The following is a 7,500-nucleotide window of genomic DNA, read 5'->3' as shown; positions in this document are numbered from 1 at the left end:
ACAACAGGACAAAATGGTCATCCAATGTCTCTCATAGATGGGAGAGAATTACAATGTACAGAACACAGTGGCGGGCGGTGCATTTCACACCTAGGCCTTCAGTGATGTCCTACCTGAATTATTCCACCTCTTAATACCATCATTATGACGCCATGGCTCTAGAAACTATACATTTAGACAGAAACGCAGTATAACCGGGCGTTGCCATTGTTATTATAGCGGCACCTTGTCTGGGTGTATTCAATTCATTGCATGAAAACGAAAGCGTCAGTTATTTCCCGAAATTTTCCAGACTGCGGTCTGTCGATCTCGATAGGAGAATCGTTTCGAGGTTCCATTTAAGGATGGTTATCTTCCTCGTGTTCATACGGTCACGGGGGTGTGTCGTTTTCCATGGTAGCAGCCCGGGAAGTGGTTAGAAGATCGCATTGAAGCCCCACTTACTCACACAACTGAGCCAGGCAACACAACACACATATCTCTATGGACCCCAGGGTCGCTCCGTATGTCTACATCTCTTGCAGAAAACATTAAATGCTTTGTACTCACCAAAACAACTGATTATTTGAACACAAAATCCATCCTCCTTTCTTTCCTCAAGAAGACTTCAATGACTCTGTTGTACAGTTGATCAGTTCCACCAATAAGTCCTTTTACATGGATATCGTCGCTAACATCGGGGTTCGGCTTGTAGAACAACACCTTCCATCTACACAAATTAGCGAGATCAAGTTTCAGTGTGTTAGCTCCGCCTCCCAATAGTTTGTATCCAATCAAAAGACGTGAAGGGGCTGATCAGGTGCTCCGCCATCCAGAAGGCCCCTTCGTCGGATTTGCTTGGATTTGCTGCCAACTCGAGAACTGACCACGGCACGCCACAGCTCTTTTCTCGCTCACTTTAAATTACAATCTGTACTCGCGCCACTGTTGAATCTGCAGGCGGGCAGATTTCTTGGTACCCTGGCAACACATTATGGCTGAATTTGATTGGATAAAAGCTAAAGGCCAGCCCTCCAAATGTCTGGAAGCAGCGCAACCAAGAGGAAAGCTATGAAATGAAGAGAATAGACTACGGGAACAATTTTCTACATATTTGTAGAAAATAAAAATAAAAATTAAATGTATATTCTGATGATGTTTAGGCCAGCAGAGAAGGCCTTGCTGGCCCTGACGGCACACCACTGACAGAACATAGCTAGAAGGTTACGTTTGAAAAGTTTGTTGACAGTTATAAACAGACGCGCGATATGGAGCGGAATTCACGTGTGAATGGAAGAGGAAGTGGAGGGACCTTTGACAGGTTATTTATTTGACAAATGACTTTGTTTACAAAAAGTTCTGTCTAGAGATGCTCCGATCAGGGTTTTTGGTGCCGATCACCGATCACCGATCACTGGAACCAGTGATCTGCCGATCCGATATCACCGATCACCGATCACAGCGTCGAAAATGGCAATTGAAGCTTTTTTTTTTTTTTTCTTCTTTCCTAGCACCAGGGGAGCCACCCCTCCTAAATTTCGTTGTTTGGTACCTGTACTGTAGCAATGACAATAAAGACCATTCATTCATTCATTCATTCAATTTATTGTGTAGCATTAATTATGTTTTTAATTATTCTTAACACCATTGATATTGTATATTAAGTATTCAAATGAAATTAGGAGATGAGAAAGTATCATGAATTGACAACCATCTGTTTTATTGAATTCACAACCACCTGTAGCTTACTTCAGGAACATACAAATCATAATAAATAAAATGTGAAAATAAAAATCATAATAAATAAAATGTACACTGTCACATCAAATGTGCACCATTCCACTCGAATGAGAGGAACTAGGGGCTCTTAGAGAACTTGGAGCTTATACTGTAGCTTTCCTGAGGAACAATAAACAATAAACATTTCCTGAGGAACAATAAACATACCCAAACTAAAGTGCAACATAAACAGGCTATAGCCAAATATAAAATAAATACTGTTTCCAGTCAGTTCCCGATGTATGTGTAGACAGCCAGTCAGTTCCCGATGTATGTGTAGACAGTGTTATATAATTCCGTCAGGCAAACATCAGTGAAATATTTTCGCCCCGGCAGCGTATAGCGTGGATCCAGGCAGGAAACAAGGCGTTTGAACCCGGCGTCTTCCACAACAGACAGGGGCTGCTGATCAAGGCATATGAATTCTATTACTTTCGCATTTATTTCCTTTCGTTTCTTGTGGTCGTTGCCGTATGGTTGCTGTCGTTGCAATGTCTCGGTAACAGTAAGCTGAGTGAGTGGTATCGAACGTTCTTTCGACGACTCTTTCTCTCTGGCCTTAGTGCTCGCCAATGTATTAAACTCGTTATATTCCTTCGTGTGACAAGCCTTCAAATGCCGTATTATATTCGTTGTATTGAAAGACCTTGCGTCCGTTCCTCCCCGAGGTATTTCTTTTGAACAGGCATTACAAACGGCATATTTGTTGTCTCTTTCCGACACGGTGTAATATTTCCAGACTGGCGACGCCATTTTATAAACTGATCGGTCGGGTTTGATCGGCCGTTTTGAGAACTCCGATCAAAACCGATCAAGGCCATATCGGCCGATACCGATCAGCGCCGATCAGATCGGAGCATCACTAGTTCTGTCATCACTTTCATACATTTACATTTTTGGCATTTAGCAGACGCCTTATTCCAAAGCGACTTACAATCAATACATTTTAATACTAAGCATGTGAATCAGCAGTCCACTATTCGTTGCAGGAAGAGTACTCTAGCTCGGGCCCGGGGCCACTGATAGAAGGAAAAACCTTCTCCCTATTATCGCCTTCTACTAAAACTTTTTTTTATTTTTTTTATTTTTTTATATTACTGGAGAAACTGAGAAACAGTACAAGGGGGGCAATAGAAGTTCTTAGGGACACAGTAGAGGGGAAAGCGGGTGTCTTTAGGAGACGTAGTGGTGAGGGTCAGAAGATGTCTCAGGAGGAGCAGTTAAGATGTAACCTGAAGAGATGGGTCTTCAGTCTACGACGGAAGATGGGTAGTGACTCTGCCGTTCTGACAGCCGTGGGGAGCTCATTCCACCAGCGGGGAGCCAGTGTTGTGAAGAGACGTGATCGGGCAGCCCGACTGCTGTGTAGAGGAGGTGGGGCCAGTCGGCCAGCCGAGGTGGAGGAACGGAGTGAGCGGGCAGGGGTCTGGGGGGTTACCATTTCCTTCAGGTAGGCAGGGGCTGTCCCTTTAGCTGCCTGGTATGCAAGCACCAGGGTCTTGAATCTGATGCGAGCTGCTATCGGGAGCCAGTGCAGGGTGCGAAGGAGAGGGGTGACATGCGAGTATTTGGGGAGGTTGAATACCAGCCGGGCAGCAGCATTCTGGATGAGATGCAGAGGTCTAATAGCGTCTTCAACCACACAGACGGTGTTGCTGGACAACATATATACAATATAGAACTATTTATGACAATTTTATGACGGTATTGACAAACTGTTACGGTTTAACCATAAAACCGACCAACTCTAATGGGTTGTGATTAATTCTGTAGAAACGTGAGGAGATGAGATGGAGGTCAGAGGTCAGACTGACATACTGTACTATGACAGACTGACATACTGTACTATGACAGACTGCACGCACAGTCAGGGTACTAGTCTATCTCTCTCTTTATCTATCTCTCCTCCTTCTCTCTTTCACCCTCTCTCTCTCTCTTTCTCTCTCTCCTCTGTTCATCCCCTGATCCCTTCTTCTTCCTCTTGTGTTCCAGCTGTATAAGAACCTGTGGTCCACGGTGATGCAGGGGAACAAGGTTCTAGAGCGGCCAGCCTGGTGGGCCGAGTTCTGCTCCGACAAACCCGTGGTGGGTTCCCTACGGGCCAAGCTGTAAGGTTCTGGAACACTGTAAGATTCTGGAACGCTGTGAGGTTCTGGAACGCTTCCACCACCAAGTCCCTCAGCTCAGAAGACATTACAACGTCCCTAAGATTGACGTCCTTCATGACTGCTTCTCTGAAAGGAGAGCTGTATGGTGGAGGTCACACTAATACGATTACTATCACTGTAAAATACTTAAAATATCAAATATGTTATTGAAATATGATGTGCAGCTATGCAGGCATACAAGAACTACTGTTTGTTTATACTGCAGAGAGTGTCCGTCCTCAAGACCTAGATTATTATAGATTTCATATGTAGACATTTGGGTAATTGTTGGAAATGTGTTGTGCCAATTCAGGGAAATGCCCAGAAGATCGTCAGACAGAAAGGTGGATGCCTTAACCCTGTTCTGTTCACAGACGTGCAGGTTAGCAAAGAGAACTGAATAACCACAATTGACCTTTAAAATGTTCTATTCTGCAAATTGGACCAAACGACACATTTCACATCGTCAAATTGTATCAGACGTCATAGACATGGGTCTATTAATGGGCTATGCTCACTATTATGACTAATATATTATAATAATATTCCAATTGATCTACTGATATGAAATCAGCTACCTACTGTACACTACATACAGTTAATTGTAGTCACTATGTTTTATAGATAATTATTGTGACAATTATTGTAACTGTAAGATATGTGATATATTGTAGTGCCTATTTTGATTGCCAAATAACATTTTGTAAAAAATAAAAACGGAATAAAGGTTTGTAAAATAAGATTCCCTACAGTAGGCTACGTTCTTTGCATTGTCAGACTGTTGTTTCAGTGAATGCCCTAACCCTAACCCTAACCCTAACCCTAACCCTAACCATAACCATAGCACAGTGGCTTCGGAAAGTATTCTGACCCCTTCACTTTTTCCATGTTTTGTTGTGTGATTTTGTTTTGTTGTGACTCAATTTAAAATGGATAAAAAATATATATTTTGCCATCACGCAATACCTCATAATGATTCAGCTAAAACATTTTTTATTTTTTTTGAAATTTAAAAATTGCTTATTTACATAAGTATTTAGACCCTTTTCTATGACAAATATGGCAAATATGGCAAATCCAGCACATATACAAATATGGCAAATCCAGCACATACATACATCCAGCACTTATATGCATATACAATGCAGTTTCCACACCATCCCTCATGAAGAAGAGTGGTGCCTCATGTTATGGACGTTTATGTTTTATGGTTTGTCAGGATTAAGCGAAAATTATGAAATTTGGTGAGTTGGTGGTGACATCCCGGTTTGTCATTATGGGATATTGTGTGTGGATTGATGGCCAAAAATATAATATACAATATATAAACCCCTCCACAAAAGGTTGGAAACGTTATTTCAGTCGATTCTTCCTCCCCTTTAATAATACCAATGGGTATTGTATTTTATATCGTTGGAAAGCCTGATTAGTCACCTTTACAACGAGGTACAACTTGTAAGGATCATCCATTCGTGGAATTAGTAACACAGCTACCCATGTGGGTAGCGACCCCATTTTTCTTGCCAAAATCCCCTGCAATATTCTTCTGTTGGTATTCACTCTCGTTTTGAGCTTCAAGTGCTGGCAGGTGTATGTCAGTCACAGGTGTGTGACTGATACCTGATTGGCACCTAATTGACAGGAATGATATTCTGGGGCCAGTGGCGATCCCATATCTCCAGAATCTGGGACCTAACTCCATCCTCCAGGATGACAACGCTCGCCGTGAGTCCAGACCTCAACCCAATTGAACACTTGTGGGATCAGCTTGGGTGTGCTGTACGTGCCAGAGTGACCAACGCAACCATGTTGGCTGACTTGCGGCAAATCCTGGTTGAGGAATGACCAGCATGAGGAGGAGGTGCCAAGCTGTTGTGACTGCGTATGGATCTTCCACACGCTACTGAGGTCCCTGACAGTGTAAAATGAATTAAGTGTAAAAATGGCCAATATGTGTTGTTTTCTCCTTATTACTGTGGGAGAGTGCAATCATCCAATCCACCAAGCAACTCAAAACGAGAGTGAATACCAACAGAAGAATATTGCAGGGGATTTTGGCAAATATGTTTGTGCCGCTACCCACACGTTTAGCTGTGTTGCTCATTCCACGGATGCATGATCCTTACAAGTTGTACCTCGTTGTAAAGGTGACTAATCAGGCTTACCAACGATATAAAATACAATACCAATTGGTATTACTAAAGGGGAGGAATAAACGACCGAAATAACGTTTCCGAACTTATTTTGAGGGGTTTAGTTGAAGTCTGAGGTTTACATACACCCAGACTTCCCATCAACAAGGACTTGTTTTACCAGTGGCGGCTGGTGCTAAACATTTTGGGTGGGGCACAGGTTATGGGGGCATGCTCCACGGGGAAGAATATCAACTTTAAAATCTGGATTTACAGTCGATTTTAGCATGAGAATAGCTCTACCCCCCTGTACAGACCTCGCCATCCCCTCTACCCCCCTGTACAGACCTCTTCATCCCCTCTACCCACCTCTACAGACCTCTTCATCCCCTCTATCCCCCTGTACAGACCTCTTCATCCCCTCTACCCACCTCTACAGACCTCTTCATCACCTCTACCCACCTCTACATCCCCTCTACCCACCTCTACAGACCTCTCCATCCCCTCTACCCCCTGTACAGACCTCTCCATCCCCTCTACCCTCCTCTACAGACCTCTTCATCCCCTCTACCCCCCTGTACAGACCTCTTCATCCCCTCTACCCCCCTGTACAGACCTCTTTATCCCCTCTACCCCCCTGTACAGACCTCTTCATCCCCCCTACCCCCCTGTACAGACCTCTTCATCCCCTCTAGTGAGTGTGTGAGTGTGTGAGTGTGTGTGTGTGTGTGTGTGTGTGTGTGTGTGTGTGTGTGTGTGTGCGCGCGCGTGTGTGTGTGTGTGTGTGTGTGTGTGTGTGTGTGTGCGTGTGCTGAATACATAAACAAACAAGCTAAAAGACGACAATAGAAAACGTACCATGCTGACGATATTACTAAATGTTTGAAGTAGCTTTTATCTTAGCTGACTCTCTTACCTTCAGGTCGAGTTTGTGTATTCTGGCTTCGCAAAACACCAACAGTAGCAGGCTAAACACAGCCGGTGCGGAGATTGCGACCACAAATGAAGTTTGACTTCGGTAATAGGTCCAGTTGTAATATCCTCAAGTTGGGAACAAAAGATGCCTCCTTCTAATCCATTTGTTCAATTTGTTTACAGAAAGAAATCCTCCTAAATCCTCGGTTATACGATTTTCCCATTACATCACATTACTAGCCGCCTTAGCGATGGTAAAGCAGGTGAACGAAGCTACGCCGGACATGACGTAAGCACGTACGATTCTTTGTGCATGTCCCAAAACCCCATAGACAATTGACCGAATGGCCTGAAGTTACCAAAATAGATTTTACATGCAAGTCTACGAGAACAGCCTAGTGCAATTTCGAGTAGACTGAAAGTTGCCCCGAAAGGGGCGGGACTTGAAGCTGATTGGAACATACTCCACAGAACACTAGCTGATTGGACTATGATATACTCCACAGAACACTAGCTGATTGGACTATGATATTCAGAAGCAACACTGT

General features: G+C 43.6%; 1 pseudogene across 1 annotated transcript in view; it reads left to right on the top strand.

Annotated features, from left to right (window-relative positions):
• Positions 1-4,620, top strand: part of LOC308168406 (peroxisomal acyl-coenzyme A oxidase 3-like) — a 27,527-nt pseudogene extending 22,907 nt beyond the window's left edge. The window contains exon 17 of the transcript XR_013938051.1: positions 3,751-4,620. The product of XR_013938051.1 is annotated as a peroxisomal acyl-coenzyme A oxidase 3-like (transcript). The remainder of the gene's footprint in view (positions 1-3,750) is intronic.
• Positions 4,621-7,500: the final 2,880 nt, after the last annotated feature.

This window comes from Nansenia antarctica, assembly GCF_963989245.1.
Source record: "Nansenia antarctica genome assembly, chromosome: 12".
Taxonomy (NCBI): Eukaryota; Metazoa; Chordata; class Actinopteri; order Argentiniformes; family Microstomatidae; genus Nansenia; species Nansenia antarctica.
The sequence above is the reverse complement of the archived record's forward strand: the minus strand, read 5'-3'. Positions and strand labels throughout refer to the sequence as shown.